The sequence below is a fragment of the Saccoglossus kowalevskii genome, chromosome 13, assembly GCF_978046115.1.
Source record: "Saccoglossus kowalevskii chromosome 13, keSacKowa6.1, whole genome shotgun sequence".
NCBI classification, from domain to species: domain Eukaryota; kingdom Metazoa; phylum Hemichordata; class Enteropneusta; family Harrimaniidae; genus Saccoglossus; species Saccoglossus kowalevskii.
Genome location: NC_140653.1, coordinates 1,517,663 through 1,535,892, shown reverse-complemented (window position 1 = coordinate 1,535,892; position 18,230 = coordinate 1,517,663).

Genomic DNA, 18,230 nt, shown 5'->3' with positions numbered 1-18,230 from the left:
TTCATTTCACTCGGCAAGTATATTCGTGTACGCCAAGGGGAAAATATCATACTTCTAAATATTGTTTATTTCGAAAAACTGTACTCCTGAAGGGACTACTTTGTTTGCTCGCAGACCTCATTTGCATATGGGTTGTGGAAATACCGATTTTGATTTCAGGGACGAATCAAAATAAACTGCAGTACATATGTAATAATGTATTAAACTGATATGACGATAATAAAAAAAATAAATAAAAAAATAAAAAAAAATAAACTACAGTTCAACGTGTGAATACCTGTGTGTCACCGATCACGTGTTAATACCCAGGTTCACACATTCACAATAGCTTGTTCTATGCCTTGTACCCCAGCTGAGGTTCATTTATTCAGCCGTCATCTCATCTTTCTACTTTGTCAGAATTCTCACTATAAACCCGTATTCACTGCCGACGAAATCAAATACAATGGCGCGTTCTCTGATGCGTTTCCATGGTAAATGGGACTATTAAAGATACCTTTAACAGTGTTTTCATTGTATCGACAACTTATTCGCTTTCCGAAATATAATAAAACAGAGTGCTGTGCTACAAACCATGAGTAGCTTCCATTATACTAAAATATTACAGTTAGCATCACGCCGTGTAACGAACAATGTTAGAAAATAGTAAAGTTGCATGGATATGGTACGTTAAAAATATATTTTTTGTGAAAGCTTTCTACAGTGTGTTATGGTAGCACGTGAATAACAATTAAGAATCCAACTGTTTGCTTTCAATAGATAGAATTATTCAATGACTGCATCGAGTTGAACAAGAGTAGAAAACTTCCCAATCACCTAGATGATTCTAGAGATTGAAGCAACCATCTCACAGCGGATTTGAAATCGGCTTTTAGTCAAGTAGTTGTATTTATAGAACTCGTATGTGTGTTTGGTACTCCGTGATGATCAGTTTTACTAGTTGTTCGGATATTAATATTTTTGTATACATATTATTAGCTGTCTTACCATAATCTGAAACGTTATCATGACAATAGGAACCGTTTTTGGTAAACATTTCTAGTTTTTCTTGTCCCATATTCAGATTTGTTGGACATCATGTGTGTCTATATGTATTGGATTGACCAAGTTTTGCTATTTTAAACATTTTTATGATGTTGGGTCATAAATGTCATTTCATTTTCAAATTTGTGCCGCGATGTGCCGCATGTACCTTACATATATTGACCACATTCATTTCAGGAAAAATATCTACAATTTTCTGTTCATTTCCGTAATTCTTGGTTAATGAACATTCAAACCCAGACAAATTAGCTTAGAAACTTGGTATGCTTGCAGGAGGAAAATTCATATTTAATTATTTATTTTCTCCTTCTGTCTCTCCCCTGCTCAATGTTGCCGGTTTAAAAAACAGAATTATTTAGGCAAAATAATTAGAGGTATACTATTCGTATTGGTGCAGAGCAGCAAACACTATTTATTTATTTATTTATTTATTTATTTATTTATTTATTTATTTATTTATTTATTTATTTATTTATTTATTTATTTATTTATTTATTTATTTATTTATTTATTTATTTATTTATTTATTTATTTATTTATTTATTTATTTATTTATTTATTTATTTATTTATTTATTTATTTATTTATTTATTTATTTGAAATTTCGATCAAAGTCTGGGTTGAGCATCGTATAATATCAATCCCCACAAATAACTTACAACAACATAGAGGAAACAAGACAAATAACGGTATCTTCTATAAAACGTAGATTTAATTTGCTCCAAGTGTTATCACGAGCACCTGTTAGTTGATTGGTGAGATCACACCACTGTCCTACATCTGTCATACATGGTAACAGTTTCAGTTTGTATGGGTAACTAGATCTAGTTTTATTATATATATTCGACAACCAAAATGTTTCTGTGAAATATGTTTAATCGGGTTACTTTCCTACAATCGTGAAACATTAACCATTTTTTATAGCTGTAAATACAGTAATTTCTATTGTTTTCTTATTTAATAATTCTTTAGGGATCCCATAGTGTACTATGTCGTAGTAGCTGTCTCAACGTGTTTCAGTATACGGCGTATGAAACCAAGCAATTTGTTACATTTCAGTTCCTAGAATATTACAATTATCGTTCCACTTCATTCCACAATTAAAGTCTACACTTAAAGAGGTTTCACAGTTTGATGATTGCAATGTTATGCCATGTAACAAATATTGCCTGTAGGTATTCTACTACGTGACAAATGGATCATTCTACATTTGCTAATAATAGAAATTCAATACACCAATTCTAGGTCAGATTACTAGGTCAGATTACTCACTTACTACGTACACACTGTTTGTATCAGTAGAGAATTACGTACACACTGTTCGTATCAGTGGAGAATTACGTACACACTGTTTGTATCAGTAGAGAATTATGTACACACTGTTTGTATCAGTAGAGAATTACGTACACACTGTTCGTATCAGTGGAGAATTATGTACACACTGTTTGTATCAGTAGAGAATTACGTACACACTGTTTGTATCAGTAGAGAATTATGTACACACTGTTTGTATCAGTAGAGAATTACGTACACACTGTTTGTATCAGTAGAGAATTACGTACACACTGTTTGTATCAGTGGAGAATTACGTACACACTGTATCAGTAGAGAATTACGTACACACTATTCGTATCAGTGGAAAATTACGTACACACTGTTTGTATCAGTAGAGTATTACGTACACACTGTTTGTATCAGTAGAGAATTACGTACACACTGTTTGTATCAGTAGAGAATTACGTATACACCGTTCGTATCAGTAGAGAATTACGTACACACTGTTCGTGTCAGTAGAGAATTACGTACACAGTGTTCGTGTCAGTAGAGAATTACGTACACACTGTTTGTACCAGTAGAGATTTACGTACACACTGTTCGTATCAGTAGAGAATTACGTACACACTGTTCGTGTCAGTAGATAATTACGCACACACTGTTCGTATCAGTAGTGAATTACGTACACACTGTATCAGTAGACAATTACGTACACACTGTTCGTATCAGTAGAGAATTACGTATACACTGTTTGTATCAGTAGAACATTACGTACACACTGTTTGTATCAGTAGAGAATTACGTACAAGCTGTTCGTATCAGTAGAAAATTACGTACACACTGTTTGTATCAGTAGAGACCTACGTACACACTGTTTGTATCAGTAGAGAATTACGTACACACTGTTCGTATCAGTAGAGAATTACGTACACACTGTTCATATCTGTTGAGAATTACGTACACACTGTTCGTATCAGTAGATAGTTACGTACACACTGTTCGTATCTGTAGAGAATTACGTACATACTGTTCGTATCAGTAGAGAATTACGTACACACTGTTCGTATCTGTAGAGAATTACGTACACACTGTTCGTATCAGTAGAGAATTACGTACACACTGTTCGTATCTGTTGAGAATTACGTACACACTGTTCGTATCAGTAGATAGTTACGTACACACTGTTCGTATCTGTAGAGAATTACGTACACACTGTTCGTATCAGTAGAGAATTACGTACACACTGTTCGTATCTGTTGAGAATTACGTACACACTGTTCGTATCTGTAGAGTATTACGTACACACTGTTCGTATCAGTAGATAATTACGCACACACTGTTCGTATCAGCAGAGAATTACGTACACACTGTTTGTATCAGTAGAGAATTACGTACACACTGTTTGTATCAGTAGAGAATTACGTACACACTGTTCGTATCAGTAGAGAATTACGTATACACTGTTTGTATCAGTAGAACATTACGTACACACTGTTTGTATCAGTAGAGAATTACGTACAAGCTGTTCGTATCAGTAGAAAAATACGTACACACTGTTTGTATCAGTAGAGAACTACGTACACACTGTTTGTATCAGTAGAGAATTACGTACACACTGTTCGTATCTCTAGAGAATTACGTACACACTGTTCGTATCAGTAGAGAATTACGTACACACTGTTCGTATCTGTTGAGAATTACGTACACACTGTTCGTATCAGTAGATAGTTACGTACACACTGTTCGTATCTGTAGAGAATTACGTACATACTGTTCGTATCAGTAGAGAATTACGTACACACTGTTCGTATCTGTAGAGAATTACGTACACACTGTTCGTATCAGTAGAGAATTACGTACACACTGTTCGTATCTGTTGAGAATTACGTACACACTGTTCGTATCAGTAGATAGTTACGTACACACTGTTCGTATCTGTAGAGAATTACGTACACACTGTTCGTATCAGTAGAGAATTACGTACACACTGTTCGTATCTGTTGAGAATTACGTACACACTGTTCGTATCTGTAGAGTATTACGTACACACTGTTCGTATCAGTAGATAATTACGCACACACTGTTCGTATCAGCAGAGAATTACGTACACACTGTTTGTATCAGTAGAGAATTACGTACACACTGTTTGTATCAGTAGAGAATTACGTACACACTGTTCGTATCAGTAGAGAATTACGTATACACTGTTTGTATCAGTAGAACATTACGTACACACTGTTTGTATCAGTAGAGAATTACGTACAAGCTGTTCGTATCAGTAGAAAAATACGTACACACTGTTTGTATCAGTAGAGAACTACGTACACACTGTTTGTATCAGTAGAGAATTACGTACACACTGTTCGTATCTCTAGAGAATTACGTACACACTGTTCGTATCAGTAGAGAATTACGTACACACTGTTCATATCTGTTGAGAATTACGTACACACTGTTCGTATCAGTAGATAGTTACGTACACACTGTTCGTATCTGTAGAGAATTACGTACATACTGTTCGTATCAGTAGAGAATTACGTACACACTGTTCGTATCTGTAGAGAATTACGTACACACTGTTCGTATCAGTAGAGAATTACGTACACACTGTTCGTATCTGTTGAGAATTACGTACACACTGTTCGTATCAGTAGATAGTTACGTACACACTGTTCGTATCTGTAGAGAATTACGTACACACTGTTCGTATCAGTAGAGAATTACGTACACACTGTTCGTATCTGTTGAGAATTACGTACACACTGTTCGTATCTGTAGAGTATTACGTACACACTGTTCGTATCAGTAGATAATTACGCACACACTGTTCGTATCAGCAGAGAATTACGTACACACTGTTTGTATCAGTAGAGAATTACGTACACACTGTTTGTATCAGTAGAGAATTACGTACACACTGTTCGTATCAGTAGAGAATTACGTATACACTGTTTGTATCAGTAGAACATTACGTACACACTGTTTGTATCAGTAGAGAATTACGTACAAGCTGTTCGTATCAGTAGAAAAATACGTACACACTGTTTGTATCAGTAGAGAATTACGTACACACTGTTCGTATCTCTAGAGAATTACGTACACACTGTTCGTAACAGTAGAGAATTACGTACACACTGTTCGTATCTGTTGAGAATTACGTACACACTGTTCGTATCAGTAGATAGTTACGTACACACTGTTCGTATCTGTAGAGAATTACGTACACACTGTTCGTATCAGTAGAGAATTACGTACACACTGTTCGTATCTGTAGATAATTACGTACACACTGTTCGTATCTGTAGAGTATTACGTACACACTGTTCGTATCAGTAGATAATTGCGTACACACTGTTCGTATCAGTAGCGAATAACGTACACGCTGTTTGTATCAGTAGAGAATCACGTACACACTGTCCGTATCAGTAGAAAAAAGGGTACACACTGTTTGTATCAGTAGAGAATTACGTACACACTGTTCGTATCTGTAAAGAATTACGTACACACTGTTCGTATCTGTAGAGAATATATTGGTTCTCTAGTTCGTCGACTGGAAAATCGGTTTGTTCCATTATGAATTTCTTGTACTATTGTTGGCAGAACTCACAATACCTTCGAAAATATGAAAATTTTCCAAAATAATATATATTATATGATTTGGCATGGAATGGTTAAGTCAGATAAAGCTCTTGCACTTTGACATTTTTGAATGAAGTTAACCACGACAAAATATCTCCGGTGCAGCTTGGGCTTGGGCATTTTATCTCGGGTAGGACTTTATATTCTAGTATACATATGTGTTTCAAGTGGTAAAATCACAATATTGAGATGAATACAGCGTTGTCTATTGGAAGAACACCACACCGGTAAAAATCATTGATTATATTAGACTGCAGTTATACTTTATATCGACGATTTCTCTAGAAAATATCGATGCTCAAAGTGGTCTCGCAATTCTCGTATAAACGTATTGATGCAGAACAACTTGTCGATATGTTGCTGGTACAATGTCAGTGAATAGTATCCAATATTTTGAGCATATGCTAAATATATAATAAAAACGATTTTGTTCAAAACTGGTCTGAAACAAATAAGATGAAAAACAAAAAAATCATTACAAGCATGTTTGTTTGCAAATAACTGAGCATATCGCATTCGCACTTCTCTCTCTCTTTATCACAGTTCTTTTTATCACAGTTACGTTCATTAACACCATCGTCGACTAGTTTCCTATTATTGTATTGCATATCTTGAGTTCAGTTCAATTAACTTTATTTTATTTCGGCAACCCCTTGAGTAGCTTGTACCAGGAGAACTAAATCCATACATACAACACGACAGCAAACCATACACAACTATAGTAGTTATTGTAAATTGAAAATTACACACAATTAAAAATTGTATTTCACAAACTGCAGAAAAATAGTTAAAATAGATGAGCGAGAACAAAGTGACGAATTCTTTTTATAATGCCTATTTTACTTTTATATTCAATCCGTTAACATATCTATAGTCACCCCAAAACAATTGAAATTTTCAACTTCTGTCATGGAACTTTCTATGCATGTTAGAATCACGTACATCGGATAGTCTGTGTCATAACGTTATGCTACACGTCATCATCAAAGTCGCTGTATTATCAACAGCGTACACAAACAGCATTCGGCGTATTGTTTACACTAAATATTGATATTAAAGGACACCTTTGCAATCCATAATGTTTTCACGAAATATTAATAATAGTTAATTAATAATAAAGTACCCCTTTGCAATCCATATAGTTTACACAAAATATCAATAATACATGACCCCAGTGTAAGCCATATTGTTTACACGAAATATTAATAATAGAGAACACCGTTGCAATCCATATTGTTCACACGAAATATTAATAATAGAGAACACCTTTGCAAACCATATTGTTTACACGAAATATTAATAATAGAGAACACCTTTGCAATCCATATTGTTTACACGAAATTTTAATAATAAAGTACCCCTTTGCAATCCATATTGTTTACATGAAATATTAATAATAGAGAACCCCTTTGCAATCCATATTGTTTACATGAAATATTAATATTAGATGACCCCTGTGCAATATATATTGTTCACACGAAATATTAATAATAAAGTACCCCTTTGCAATCCACATTGTTTACATGAAATATTAATAGTAAAGTACCACTTTGCAATCCATATTGTTTACACAAAATATCAATAATAGATGACCCTTTGCAATCCATATTGTTTACACGAAAAATTAATAGTAGAGAACCCCTGTGTAATCCATATTGTTTACACGAAATATTAATAATAGAGAACCCCTGTGCAATCCATATTGTTTACACGAAATATCAATAATAAAGTACCCCTGTGCAATCCATATTGTTTACACGAAATATCAATAATAGAGAACCCCTGTGCAACCCATATTGTTTACACGAAATATTAATAATAAAGTACCCCTTTGCAATCCATATTGTTTACACGAAATATTAATAATAAAGCGCACCCCTTTGTATCCATATTGTTTACATGAAATATTAATAATAGATGACCCCTTTACAATCCATATTGTTCACACGAAATATTAATAATAGAGAACCCCTGTGCAATCCATATTGTTTACACGAAATATCAATCATAGAGAACCCCTGTGCAACCCATATTGTTTACACGAAATATTTATAATAGATGACCCCTTTGCAATCCATATTGTTTACACGAAATAATAATAATAGGAAAACCCTGTGCAATCCATATTGTTTACACGAAATATTAATAATAGAGGACCACTTTGCAATCCATATTGTTCACACGAAATATTAATAATAGGAAACCCCTGTGCAATCCATATTGTTTACACGAAATATTAATAATAGAGAACCACTTTGCAATCCATATTGTTTAAATGAAATATTAATAATAGAGGACCACTTTGCAATCAATATTGTTTACACGAAATATTAATAATAGAGAACCCCTGTGCAACCCATATTGTTTACACGAAATATTAATAATAGAGGACCACTTTGCAATCCATATTGTTTAAATGAAATATTAATAATAGAGGACCACTTTGCAATCCATATTGTTTACACGAAATATTAATAATAGATGACCCCTTTGCAATCCATATTGTTTACACGAAATATTAATAATAAAGTACCCCTTTGCAATCCATATAGTTTACATGAAATATTAATAATAAAGTACCCCTTTGCAATCCATATTGTTTACGCAAAATATTAATAATAAAGTACCCTTTGCAATCCATATTGTTTACACGAAATATTAATAATAAAGTACCCCTGTGCAATCCATATTGTTCACACGGAATATTAATAACAAAGTACCCCTTTGCAATCCATATTGTTTACATGAAATATTAATAGTACCTCTTTGCAATCCATATTGTTTACACAAAATTCAATAATAGATGACCCTTTGCAATCCATATTGTTTACACGAAATATTAATGGTAGAGAACCCTTGTGTAATCCATATTGTTTACACGAAATATTAATAATAGAGGACCACTTTGCAATCCATATTGTTTAAATGAAATATTAATAATAGAGGACGACTTTGCAATCCATATTCTTTACATGAAATATTAATAATGAAGTACCCTTTAGCAATGCATATTGTTTACACAAAATATCAATAATAGGTGACCCCTGTGTAAGCCATATTGTTTACACGAAATATTAATAATAGAGAACCCCTTTGCAATCCATATTGTTCACACGAAATATTAATAATAAAGTACCCTTTTGCAATCCATATTGTTTACACGAAATATTAATAATAGAGAACCCCTTTGCAATCCATATTGTTCACACACAATATTAATAATAAAGTACCCCTTTGCAATCCATATTGTTTACACGAAATATTAATAATAAAGTACCCTTTTGCAATCCATATTGTTTACATGAAATATTAATAATAAAGTACCCCTTTGCAATCCATATTGTTTACACGAAATATTAATAATAAAGTACCCTTTTGCAATCCATATTGTTTACACGAAATATTAATAATAGAGAACCCCTTTGCATTCCATATTGTTCACACAAAATATTAATAATAAAGTACCCCTTTGCAATCCATATTGTTTACACGAAATATTAATAATAAAGTACCCCTTTGCAATCCATATTGTTCACACGAAATATTAATAATAAAGTACCCCTTCGCAATCCATATTGTTTACATGAAATATTAATAGTAAAGTACCTCTTTGCAATCCATATTGTTTACACAAAATATCAATAATAGATGACCCTTTGCAATCCATATTGTTTACACGAAATATTAATGGTAGAGAACCCCTGTGTAATCCATATTGTTTACACGAAATATTAATAATAGAGAAACCCTGTGCAATCCATATTGTTTACACGTAATATCAATAATAGAGAACCCCTGTGCAACCCATATTGTTTACACGAAATATTAATAATCGAGGACCACTTTGCAATCCATATTGTTTAAATGAAATATTAATAATAGAGGACGACTTTGCAATCCATATTGTTTACACGAAATATTAATAATAGATGACCCCTTTGCAATCAATATTGTTTACACGAAATATTAATAATAAAGTACCCATTTGCAATCCATATTGTTTACATGAAATATTAATAATAAAGTACCCCTTTGCAATCCATATTGTTTACACAAAATATCAATAATAGGTGACCCCTGTGTAAGCCATATTGTTTACACGAAATCTTAATAATAGAGAACCCCTTTGCAATCCATATTGTTCACACGAAATATTAATAATAAAGTACCCCTTTGCAATCCATATTGTTTACATGAAATATTAATAGTAAAGTACCTCTTTGCAATCCATATTGTTTACACAAAATATCAATAATAGATGACCCTTTGCAATCCATATTGTTTACACGAAATATTAATGGTAGAGAACCCCTGTGTAATCCATATTGTTTACACGAAATATTAATAATAGAGAAACCCTGTGAAATCCATATTGTTTACACGTAATATCAATAATAGAGAACCCCTGTGCAACCCATATTGTTTACACGAAATATTAATAATCGAGGACCACTTTGCAATCCATATTGTTTAAATGAAATATTAATAATCGAGGACCACTTTGCAATCCATATTGTTTACACGAAATATTAATAATAGATGACCCCTTTACAATCAATATTGTTTACACGAAATATTAATAATAAAGTACCCATTTGCAATCCATATTGTTTACATGAAATATTAATAATAAATTACCCCTTTGCAATCCATATTGTTTACACAAAATATCAATAATAGGTGACCCCTGTGTAAGCCATATTGTTTACACGAAATATTAATAATAGAGAACCCCTTTGCAATCCATATTGTTCACACGAAATATTAATAATAAAGTACCCCTTTGCAATCCATATTGTTTACATGAAATATTAATAGTAAAGTACCTCTTTGCAATCCATATTGTTTACACAAAATATCAATAATAGATGACCCTTTGCAATCCATATTGTTTACACGAAATATTAATGGAAGAGAACCCCTGTGTAATCCATATTGTTTACACGAAATATCAATAATAAAGTACACCTGTGCAATCCATATTGTTTACACGAAATATCAATAATAGAGAACCCCTGTGCAACCCATATTGTTTACACGAAATATTAATAATAAAGTACCCCTTTGCAATCCATATTGTTTACACGAAATATTAATAATAAAGTACCCCTTTGCAATCCATATTGTTTACACAAAATATCAATAATAGGAGACCCCTGTGTAAGCCATATTGTTTACACGAAATATTAATAATAGAGAACCCCTTTGCAATCCATATTGTTCACACGAAATATTAATAATAAAGTACCCCTTTGCAATCCATATTGTTTACATGAAATATTAATAGTAAAGTACCTCTTTGCAATCCATATTGTTTACACAAAATATCAATAATAGATGACCCTTTGCAATCCATATTGTTTACACGAAATATTAATGGTAGAGAACCCCTGTGTAATCCATATTGTTTACACGAAATATTAATAATAGAGAAACCCTGTGCAATCCATATTGTTTACACGTAATATCAATAATAGAGAACCCCTGTGCAACCCATATTGTTTACACGAAATATTAATAATAGTTGACCCCTGTGCAATCCATATTGTTTACACGAAATATTAATAATAGATGACCCCTTTGCAATCAATATTGTTTACACGAAATATTAATAATAAAGTACCCATTTGTAATCCATATTGTTTACATGAAATATTAATAATAAAGTACCCATTTGCAATCCATATTGTTTACACGAAATATTAATAATAAAGTACCCTTTTGCAATCCATATTGTTTACATGAAATATTAATAATAGAGAACCCCTTTGCAATCCATATTGTTCACACGAAATATTAACAATAAAGTACCCTTTGCAATCCAAATTGTTTACACGAAATATTAATAATAAAGTACCCTTTGCAATCCATATTGTTCACACGAAATATTAATAATAAAGTACCCCTTTGCAATCCATATTGTTTACACGAAATATTAATAATAAAGTACCCCTTTGCAATCCATATTGTTTACATGAAATATTAATAATAAAGTACCCCTTTGCAATCCATATTGTTCACACGAAATATTAATAATAAAGTACCCCTTTGCAATCCATATTGTTTACATGAAATATTAATAATAAAGTACCCCTTTGCAATCCATATTGTTCACACGAAATATTAATAATAAAGTACCCTTTGCAATCCATATTGTTCACACGAAATATTAATAATACAGTACCCCTTTGCAATCCATATTGTTTACACGAAATATTAATAATAAAGTACCCCTTTGCAATCCATATTGTTCACACGAAATATTAATAATAAAGTACACCTTTGCAATCCATATTGTTTACATGAAATATTAATAGTAAAGTACCTCTTTGCAATCCATATTGTTTACACAAAATATCAATAATAGATGACCCTTCGCAATCCATATTGTTTACACAAAATATCAATAATAGGTGACCCCTGTGTAAGCCATATTGTTTACACGAAATATTAATAATAGAGAACCTCTTTGCAATCCATAATGTTCACACGAAATATTAATAATAAAGTACCCCTTTGTAATCCATATTGTTTACATGAAATATTAATAGTAAAGTACCTCTTTGCAATCCATGTTGTTTACACAAAATATCAATAATAGATGACCCTTTGCAATCCATATTGTTTACACGAAATATTAATGGTAGAGAACCCCTGTGTAATCCATATTGTTTACACGAAATATTAATAATAGAGAAACCCTGTGCAATCCATATTGTTTACACGTAATATCAACAATAGAGAACCCCTGTGCAACCCATATTGTTTACACGAAATATTAATAATCGAGGACCACTTTGCAGTCCATATTGTTTAAATGAAATATTAATAATAGAGGACGACTTTGCAATCCATATTGTTTACACGAAATATTAATAATAGATGACCCCTTTGCAATCCATATTGTTTACACGAAATATTAATAATAAAGTACCCATTTGCAATCCATATTGTTGACATGAAATATTAATAATAAAGTACCCATTTGCAATCCATATTGTTTACACGAAATATTAATAATAAAGTACCCTTTTGCAATCCATATTGTTTACATGAAATATTAATAATAGAGAACCCTTTGCAATCCATATTGTTCACACGAAATATTAATAATAAAGTACCCTTTGCAATCCATATTGTTTACACGAAATATTAATAATAAAGTACCCTTTGCAATCCATATTGTTCACACGAAATATTAATAATAAAGTACCCCTTTGCAATCCATATTGTTTACACGAAATATTAATAATAAAGTACCCCTTTGCAATCCATATTGTTTACATGAAATATTAATAATAAAGTACCCCTTTGCAATCCATATTGTTCACACGAAATATTAATAATAAAGTACCCCTTTGCAATCCATATTGTTTACATGAAATATTAATAATAAAGTACCCCTTTGCAATCCATATTGTTCACACAAAATATTAATAATAAAGTACCCTTTGCAATCCATATTGTTCACACGAAATATTAATAATAAAGTACCCCTTTGCAATCCATATTGTTTACACGAAATATTAATAATAAAGTACCCCTTTGCAATCCATATTGTTCACACGAAATATTAATAATAAAGTACCCCTTTGCAATCCATATTGTTTACATGAAATATTAATAGTAAAGTACCTCTTTGCAATCCATATTGTTTACACAAAATATCAATAATAGATGACCCTTCGCAATCCATATTGTTTACACGAAATATTAATAGTAGACAACCCCTGTGTAATCCATATTGTTTACACGAAATATCAATAAAAGAGAACCCCTGTGCAACACATATTGTTTACACGAAATATTAATAATAAAGTAGCCCTTTGCAATCCATATTGTTTACACGAAATATTAATAATAGTTGACCCCTGTGCAATCCATATTGTTTACACGAAATATTAATAATAAATGAACACTTTGCTATACATATTGTTTACACGAAATATTAATAATTAAGTACCCCTTTGCAATCCATATTGTTTACACGAAATATTAATAATAGAGGACCCCCTTTGCAATTCATATTGTTTAAATGAAATATTAATACTAGAGAACCACTTTGCAATCCATATTGTTTACACGAAATATTAATAATAGAATACCCCTTTGCAATCCATATTGTTTACATGAAATATTAATAATGGATTACCCCTTTGCAATCCATATTGTTCACACGAAATATTAATAATAGAGAACCCCTGTTCAAGCCATATTGTTTACACAAAATATCAATAATAGATGACCCTTCGCAATCCATATTGTTTACACGAAATATTAATAGTAGAGAACCCCTGTGTAATCCATATTGTTCACACGAAATATCAATAAAAGAGAACCCCTGTGCAACACATATTTTTTACACGAAATATTAATAATAGAGAACCCCTTTTCAATCCATATTGTTTACTCGAAATATCAATAATAGAAAACCCCTGTGCAATCCATATTGTTTACTCGAAATATTAATAATAGTGTACTCTTTGCAATCCATAATGTTTACACGAAATATTAATAATAAAGTACCCCTTTGCAATGCATATTGTTTACATGAAATGTTAATAATAGATGACCCCTTTGCATTCCATATTGTTCACCGAAATTCTAATAATAGAGAACCCCTGTTCAATCCATATTCTTTACACGAAATATTAATAATAGAGAAATCATGTGCAACCCATATCGTTTACACGAAATACTAATAATAGAGAACCACTGTTCAATCCATATTCTTTACACGAAATATTAATATTAGAGAACCCCTGTGCAATCCATATTGTTTACACGAAATATCAAAAATAGAGAACCCCTGTGCAACCCATATTGTTTACACGAAATATTAATAATAAAGTACCCCTTTGCAATCCATATTGTTTAAACGAAATATTAATAATAAAGTAACCCTTTGCAATCCATATTTTTACATGAAATATTTATAATAGATGACCCCTTTGCAATCCATATTGTTCATCGAAATACTAATAATATAGGACCCCTTTGCAATTCATATTGTTTACGCGAAATATTAATAATAAAGCGCACCCATTTGTATCCATATTGTTTACATGAAATATTAATAATAGAGGACCCCTGTGCAATCCATATTGTTTACACGAAATATTAATAATAGAGAAATCATGTGCAACCCATATCGTTTACACGAAATACTAATAATAGAGAACCACTGTTCAATCCATATTCTTTACACGAAATATTAAAAATAGAGAACCCCTGTGCAATCCATATTGTTTACACGAAATATCAAAAATAGAGAACCCCTGTGCAACCCATATTGTTTACACGAAATATTAATAATAAAGTACCCCTTTGCAATCCATATTGTTTAAACGAAATATTAATAATAAAGTAACCCTTTGCAATCCATATTTTTACATGAAATATTAATAATAGATGACCCCTTTGCAATCCATATTGTTCATCGAAATACTAATAATATAGGACCCCTTTGCAATTCATATTGTTTACACGAAATATTAATAATAAAGCGCACCCATTTGTATCCATATTGTTTACATGAAATATTAATAATAGAGGACCCCTGTGCAATCCATATTGTTTACACGAAATATTAATAATAAAGCGCACCCCTTTGTATCCATATTGTTTACACGAATTATTAATAATAGAGGATCACTTTGCAATCCATATTGTTTACACGAAATATTAATAATTGAAGACCCATTTGCAATCCATATTGTTTACATGAAATATTAATAATAGAGAACGCCTTTGCAATCCATATTGTTTACACAAAATATTAATAATAGATGACCCTTTGCAATCCATATTGTTTAGACGAAATATTAATAGAAGAGAACCCCTGTGTAATCCATATTGTTTACACGAAATATTAATAATAGAGAACCCCTGTGCAATCCATATTGTTTACACGAAATATAAATAATAGAGAACCCCTGTGGAACCCATATTGTTTACACGAAATATTAATAATAAAGTACCCCTTTGCAATCCACATTGTTTACACGAAATATTAATAATAGATGACCCTTTTTCAATCCATATTGTTTACACCAAATATTAATAATAGAGAACCCCTGTGCAACCCATATTGTTTACACGAAATATTAATAATAAAGTACCCCATGGCAATCCATATTGTTTACACGAAATATTAATAATAGATGACCCCTGTGCAATCCATATTGTTTACACGAATTATTAATAATAAAGCGCACCCCTTTGTATCCATATTGTTTACATGAAATATTTATAATAGATGACCCCTTTGCAATCCATATTGTTCACACGAAATATTAATAATAGAGTACCCCTATGCAATCCATATTGTTTACACGAAATATCAATAATAGAGATCCCCTGTGCAACCCATATTGTTTACACAAAATATCAATAATAGATGACCCTTCGCAATCCATATTGTTTACACGAAATATTAATAGTAGAGAACCCCTGTGTAATCCATATTGTTTACACGAAATATCAATAAAAGAGAACCCCTGTGCAACCCATATTGTTTACACGAAATATTAATAATAAAGTACCCCTTTGTAATCCATATTGTTCACACGAAATATTAATAATAGAGAACCCTTTTCAATCCATATTGTTTACACGAAATATTAATAATAAAGTACCCCTTTGTAATCCATATTGTTCACACGAAATATTAATAATAGAGAACCCTTTTCAATCCATATTGTTTACACGAAATATTAATAATAAAGTACCCCTTTGCAATCCATATTGTTCACACGAAATATTAATAATAGAGAACCCTTTTCAATCCATATTGTTTACACGAAATATTAATAATAAAGTACCCCTTTGCAATCCATATTGTTCACACTAAATATTAATAATAAAGCGCACCCCTTTGTATCCATATTGTTTACATGAAATATTAATAATAGAGGACCCCTGTGCAATCCATATTGTTTACACGAAATATTAATAATAAAGCGCACCCCTTTGTATCCATATTGTTTACATGAAATATTAATAATAGATGACCCCTGTGCAATCCATATTGTTTACACGAAATATTAATAATAGATGACCCCTTTGCAATCCATATTGTTTACACGAATTATTAATAATAGAGGATCACTTTGCAATCCATATTGTTTACACGAAATATTAATAATTGAAGACCCATTTGCAATCCATATTGTTTACATGAAATATTAATAATAGAGAACGCCTTTGCAATCCATATTGTTTACACAAAATATCAATAATAGATGACCCTTTGCAATCCATATTGTTTAGACGAAATATTAATAGAAGAGAACCCCTGTGTAATCCATATTGTTTACACGAAATATTAATAATAGAGAACCCCTGTGCAATCCATATTGTTTACACGAAATATAAATAATAGAGAACCCCTGTGGAACCCATATTGTTTACACGAAATATTAATAATAAAGTACCCCTTTGCAATCCACATTGTTTACACGAAATATTAATAATAGATGACCCTTTTTCAATCCATATTGTTTACACCAAATATTAATAATAGAGAACCCCTGTGCAACCCATATTGTTTACACGAAATATTAATAATAAAGTACCCCTTTACAATCCATATTGTTTACACGAAATATTAATAATAGATGACCCCTGTGCAATCCATATTGTTTACACGAAATATTAATAATAAAGCGCACCCCTTTGTATCCATATTGTTTACATGAAATATTTATAATAGATGACCCCTTTGCAATCCATATTGTTCACACGAAATATTAATAATAGAGTACCCCTATGCAATCCATATTGTTTACACGAAATATCAATAATAGAGATCCCCTGTGCAACCCATATTGTTTACACAAAATATCAATAATAGATGACCCTTCGCAATCCATATTGTTTACACGAAATATTAATAGTAGAGAACCCCTGTGTAATCCATATTGTTTACACGAAATATCAATAAAAGAGAACCCCTGTGCAACATATATTGTTTACACGAAATATTAATAATAAAGTACCCCTTTGTAATCCATATTGTTCACACGAAATATTAATAATAGAGAACCCTTTTCAATCCATATTGTTTACACGAAATATTAATAATAAAGTACCCCTTTGCAATCCATATTGTTCACACTAAATATTAATAATAAAGCGCACCCCTTTGTATCCATATTGTTTACATGAAATATTAATAATAGAGGACCCCTGTGCAATCCATATTGTTTACACGAAATATTAATAATAAAGCGCACCCCTTTGTATCCATATTGTTTACATGAAATATTAAT